Here is a 6673-nt window from a genome sequence, read left to right as displayed (position 1 = left end):
AAAGGACTTGTGTCGCTAAAGTTTCGTCGGAACAAAGTTACGGAAAATCATTTAACAAACGGAGACGTAACAATATATATATGTATTGATAACTCTCTCTCTTCTCCGGATCGGGATTTAGGTCATCGACCTGGGAGGGTCAGGTTCAAGTAGACTATTGATAACTTTCAAGCTTGTTTTGAATTTCGCGCAAAGCTACACGAGGGCTATTTACGCTAGCCGTCCCTAATTTAGCAGTGTAAGACTGGAGGGAAGGCAGCCACCCACTGCCAACTCTTGGGCTACTTTTTTACCAACGAATAGTGGGATTGACCGTCACATTATAACACCCCATGACTGAAAAGGCGAGCATATTTGGTGGGGCGGGGATTCGAATCCGTGACCCTCAGATTGCGAGTCGAGCGCCTTAACCACCTGGCCAACTTTGAAGCATGACTTCAACATTCCAATGTTTGTGGTGTATAACCGAATCCATCATCATACCTACAGAATTCAGACTGTAGTTTTATAGTTAGAATACCAACCACTATAACATCGTCCTAAGGTGATCAGATTTGACTTCATGTGACACAAACACAAAAACTTGAATTTACTTTCTTGATTAAGTGTTATATAGCACCTACAGTCTTTGGATAAAAGGTCCAAAGTTTGCACCACAATGCTGCTGAATACACTACATACTTTCAGATGTGGACGCATTACAAAAGTGATATACTAAATTCTATTATTTGAACCAAAACCTGTGTTGCAGTGGATGCAGCTGGCTACCTTCTTTCTAGTTGATAGTTCAAAAGTAGGGGCAGTTATACGTAAGCCCTTGGAGGTTTATGATTTGAGCATTTAACCCACGTTCATATAAGGCACTTTTAAGATTTAAACTACTAGTACCTGATATTATCAGTCATATTTTCACTATAACTTTCTTAGAGTACAGTAATGTTGTTTTTTATATATCTAACAATATTGAACAAATTTAGTACATTTAAGATCTCCAATTCTGACTTGATCTCAAGAAGTAAAAAAAATTAAGGAACTATTTTAAGTAAAAGAAAAATTGTATATAGTGAAATTAAAACTAAATATACTTCTTTAAACCTTTTTGCATGTATTATAACATATTTAATCATGAACTATCTGATATTTTGGTTCATTTCTTTTATAAATCATTCCATAGAATAGACAATTTTTTTTCTTTCATAAACCTCGTTTTGGTTAAATTTTTTTCACTGTTTTATTGCACAGAAATACATTACTACATGAAGTTTTACTTTTTTATGGTTGATTTACAATTTTAAAAGTTTAACCTATCAGCTTATTTAGAAATACTTGATCTTGCCATATATCATTTACCTTATGTCTGATCCAGTGATTTATGATCGAAAAAAAGATTGGCTGTGAACTGTGAAAAAGTTGTTAGTTCAACAAATACATTTTAATTTATATTGAAGAAACTGGTTTCAACAATCTTATTAAATAAAAATATTAGCTAACAAAATTTATTTTTATCATTCAAGAATAAATTTCACTTTCAATTAACAGCACAATTTCCACTTTAATGAAATCATCAGTAACAACTGTTTCTGAAGAAGAGTAGGCATGAATAATTTTACTTTTATTCTCAGTACAAGGAAAAAAAAGGTCTATATTTAATTAATACTTTTGTTTATAATTTTGATCCTTAAGCATACAAACGATTCAGATTCTTTACATTTTCATGTCAGATTTTAATAAAAAAATATATTGAAAAATGTATCACATGCCTAGAATTCCAATTCTACATGTGCTTGTAGTGATTCTATGATAAATTAAACTTGATTCCTACGAGATCAACAGTACATGACTGGGATACTGTTCTTAAAACAAAACTAACAAGATCCTTAGTTTTTGATCATATAATTAAATTACATATATAATGAAAGCCCCCTCAGAAAAGCCATCTGAAAACTTTTAAAATTCAGCATGTTCTTATCTCATTTTCTTTATAAATCTTTTAAAGAAATCTCCATTTATTATCTTCTCCTAAATATATTTTATTGTATTCTCAATTTATTTTTAATTTGGCAATTGCTGTCACATGTGATAGAATATAATATTAAATGTGTGTGTGTGTGTGTGTAATTTCATAGAAGCAAGTGGTTACATTGCTTAGAATGAAACTTTATTACACTGATACAAAAATAGAAAAATATTTTTTTTTTATTTCTTGTAATAACAAGATCCAATCAACTGGTTTCAATTCAATATCTTAATATTCAAAGTTAACCTTGTATTAAATCCAACTTTCATAAATAAACACAATTAAAAGGCAATGCTACACTCCATGTTTAACAAAATAACTTCTGCACCGCCCCCAATTTATTTTAATCTTCAAATCATTAAACCTTTTGATAAAGAATACATTCTTTTAATTCATAATTTTCTTTAGAGCAAAAACAAAAGGTTACAAATGTTAACAAATTAATATAACTGAATCCAAATGTATATATAGGTACAAACTGACTCAATCCAAAAACTACCTTGAACTCCACTTCTTCATTAACATATTTACTAGTATATGGCCTTGGTCTACTTCCATAAAGGAAACAACAGATTTTGTCCTAACTCCTTGCCTAGTAACCTTCCTGCAGGCCACCAAAGTTTGCCAAAAAAAAATTCAGTCCTGGGATTAGCAAGAATGATGCTTTAAACAGCAAGATAATTGGATCATAACATCCACTAACAAGTTGCACACTAGCAGAGGATGAGGGTACATTCTAGTTTTAAAAGCTTTCTATAGCACTAAGCCTTAAGCAACCATTTGTCTTGCTCATACTTAAGGACAACACTGAAGAAAATGTCTTAGGAAAAATACACATTCAGATAAAGTTCATATGATACTTTTGTTACCTTAAACAACAGTGAATAAAACCATTTAGTGTATTAAATGTTTCAACTTGCAGTTACCATCAAAACCACAGTAAACTATATTATCAATTGCCACAAAACAATTACTGTATCTACATATATACATCAGTGTTGATTTGTGTTTTACATGCTGTTGCTCATTCTTGAAATTTTAATATCAAATGGTAAGTTGAAGAACAATATGTATTATCAAAACAAGTGCTTCTTATACAAGGGGCATGAACAATGTGTGTAAAGAGAATTAAATTGTTGCTTGTCTTCTGTAATTATTAGCACTAAACCATTATAAACATAGTTTGTATTATATTGATACCATGCTTTTCTTCAAACTGAAAACAACTATAAAAGCTATTAAAAAAGTGCTTTTATAGTGAAGAAAAATTAAAATTGACTGGACAAAAATTGAAAAACAAACCAATTAATTACAAAAAGAGAAACTAAAAAAAAATTTTTTAATTAAAACAAAACTGAAACCAAATAATAATATTAAATTTTTTAAAATTATTATCATTTAAGGAAAGTTTAAACAAAGGTGTAAAAATGAACTTGACTTCCTGCACACCTCTCTCAAGTATTGTCCAATAACCGCACATTGCTGCCAGTGTATTTTACACAGTAACCTGGAAGACTGACCCCTTTCCTGTGTCAATAATGAGACAGTCATGGTGTGCAGTAGCTGTCCAATATCTGACACATTAACTATATTACTAGTATTATGTATCAAACATGTCTTCAAAACAAAGCAACTGATGAAGAGCATGCTCAACATGGAACAAGTCCAAGTTTATAACTGAACACAACAATAGTGTGTGCAAAATAACCAGGGAAAAGGTGTTGTTGAGAACTATCAAGAGAAAACTCACTTGTCATATGTGCACAAGGAATAGTATTCACAATCTGAGGAGGCAGAAAGACATCAAAATAGTACAAAGCAGGCTTCATGCTCAAAAGTAGCACAGACTATTTAGACTACTTTACTCTCATTATGGAAGTTAGAGATAACCTACTTTTTGGACTCAACAGAACAGAAAAAAACAACAAAAAAAAACAAGAAATGTCACTGAAAGATGTGATGTGAAGCCCAGCGTACTTAAAACACTTTGTTGAGAATGATGGATTCAGTTCTGTAGGACACTTGATCTAAAATTTAAAGTACCCACTGAATGATTATTATTTTCAGTGCTTTGCATCCTTTACTCAAGCAGTGTACTGTTTTACATTTTTTGTGTATGGTAAACTGGATCTTCATGTGTTATTATAGTTTTACTATTTTAATGTTCCTCACAAATATTATTGTTTGTTATGAATTTCTCGCAAAGCTACACGAGGGCTATCTGCACTAGCCGTCCCTAATTTAGCAGTGAAAGACTAGAGGGCAAGCAATTAGTCATCACTATCCACCACCAACTCTTGGGCTACTCTTTTACAAATGAATAGTGGGATTGACCATCAAATTATAATGCCCCCACGGCTGAAAGGGCAAGCATGTTTGGTGGGACAGGGATTTGAACCTGCAGATTGCAAGTTGAGCACCCTAACCACCTGGTCATGCCAGGCCACACAAATATTAGTTGAGAATGTAGAAAAACCAGCTGTTGAGCTACCTTATGCCTAATCACAATGTAGTGCATGATCTAACAGATGCCACTACAATGTTAATTTTATTATGTTAAATTGGTTTTGTTAAATTTTCACAACATTAGGTGCTAAAGAAAGATCGATATAATTGCAGAGTGTTTGTAAATCATATAAAGTGAGTCTAAGGCTTAAACACACAAAAAGCATTTATTGTAAAGCATATTATTAAAATAAGAAACCTTACATATGTTTTTGGATTTTAAAAAATAAACTCAATGATTGAAGATAGAATGGAGAAAGCCAAACCCATAGCCAAGGAAGTCATTGGTTCATCAAGGTGATTTACCAATGCTATGGACATATGGTCTAATAGGGGTTTGTCTGCATCATTCTTGGAAGTTGTATAATGCTTCTTAAACCTATTATGGAAACAAGCCCAGCACGTCCCGATTAATGCCATTATTCTCAGCCATCAAACACTGAAAAGATGATTGTGGAGAAGCTCGAGTCCAACTTAAACCAATGGGATATCAAACCCAGAAAATAATCCTCGTTATAACATGAAATGGGAGCAACATGGTCAAGACTGTGAAATGGCTATCATGCAGTGATAAAGATTCTTTATCCGACTCAGAGTCTGAAGACAACATTGATGATGTAATTAACAAATTGCAGCATAAAATTTTCTGTGCTTTGCAGTTTTTGCTTAAAGAACTTAAGAAACATTCAATTTACATCTCTTGGGTAAGCCTAAACAGCTTGTAAAAAATGCTAGAATGTAATCAGTTTCTACCCATAAACTTAATAAAAAATGTGGAAACAAGTTGCTTGCTGATTACCCCACAACATGGCACAGTTTATTGTACCTGATTAGCATCTGCAGAAAATCAAGACTGAATTGAATAAAATTTTCAATGAATTAGCCTGGGATTCATTGCTGGTGAGTGGTCCAGACTTGAAATATTTAAATCACCTACTTCAGATTTTTGCAAAGCATACAAAACTTTTACAGAAGGACACAAATAACAATCCATCATTTGCTCAGAGTTTGCTGATGTACTTACACAAAAAATTTGAAAGAATGTCCAACCCAGTTTTTTCTGGATTTAAAATTATCCAGCTGCTACCTCTCTGATGGACCCATCAGTGGCACTCTTACTTTTTAATCCTGAAATGGAAGTGCTGCCAAAGTGTATGTAAAGTGTCCGGTAGCTGTTGATTTACTAGTTAAAGGTGAAATGGCTGATGAAGAGCCACCATCATGATCAACTGTTTGCATACCACCACAACTAAAGCAATTTAAATTTCTAGCCAAGAAACACATCTAGCACTGGTAGACCAACCGTTGGGAGTTGAGAAAATGAATTAGAATAGTATATTCTGGAGTACAAGGAATGAAACTACTCTGGGTAAATGCTGTCACATTTTGGCAGAATTATGCTAATATTTACCCAGAAATATCCAAATCAGAGCAAGAACCAGATGTGGCATTTTTTCTATACGTGTTCCCACAGCAAGAAAAAAGAAAAGCAGAATCTAGCCTTAAACTAGTTTTTTTTTAAACTTTACCACAATGCTCTCAAACCTCTGTAAGTTGCGACAGTATTGCAACATTGTCTCACAAGATATATGAAGGAATGTGGTTGCACTTTTAAAATTGGAACTTGAAAAGTATTAAATGTTTTTGGAGCTTGCTTTTAAGTGTAATGCTATGGTAAATTAATATGCTGGAATAAAAATTTGTTCATCCAGTTAACTGAAACCAAGTAATAATTTGAAATAGAAATAAAATAATATTTGAAACTAAATAAAAAAGTGAAAATAAAATGAAATACTGAAACTAAAAATCTATTGATTAAAGATTACATAAAAATGAGAATACTAAAAAACTATTCAATTCATAAAGCTATCACACACAAAACGTTCTAATAAAATATTTCTCAGTATTTTTCTAAGAGTCAGTAACAGTATTTTAAGCAATGTGACATAACAGTAACCAACCATTAAGTACAAATGATGAGTAAAATGAAAAAAAAAAAAAAGAACAAAACAATAAAGATTTAACACGGTGCAATCAAATAGGCAAACTACCTATAAACATGTTATCAGAGACACAACAAAAACAAAATATCTATCTTGAATTTAGGTAAATATTCAGAGTATTGGGATTAAAAAGAAATGAAAGAAAATA

This window comes from Limulus polyphemus, unplaced genomic scaffold (genome assembly GCF_000517525.1).
Source record: "Limulus polyphemus unplaced genomic scaffold, Limulus_polyphemus-2.1.2 Scaffold2549, whole genome shotgun sequence".
In the NCBI taxonomy this organism is placed as follows: domain Eukaryota; kingdom Metazoa; phylum Arthropoda; class Merostomata; order Xiphosura; family Limulidae; genus Limulus; species Limulus polyphemus.
The sequence above is the reverse complement of the archived record's forward strand: the minus strand, read 5'-3'. Positions refer to the sequence as shown.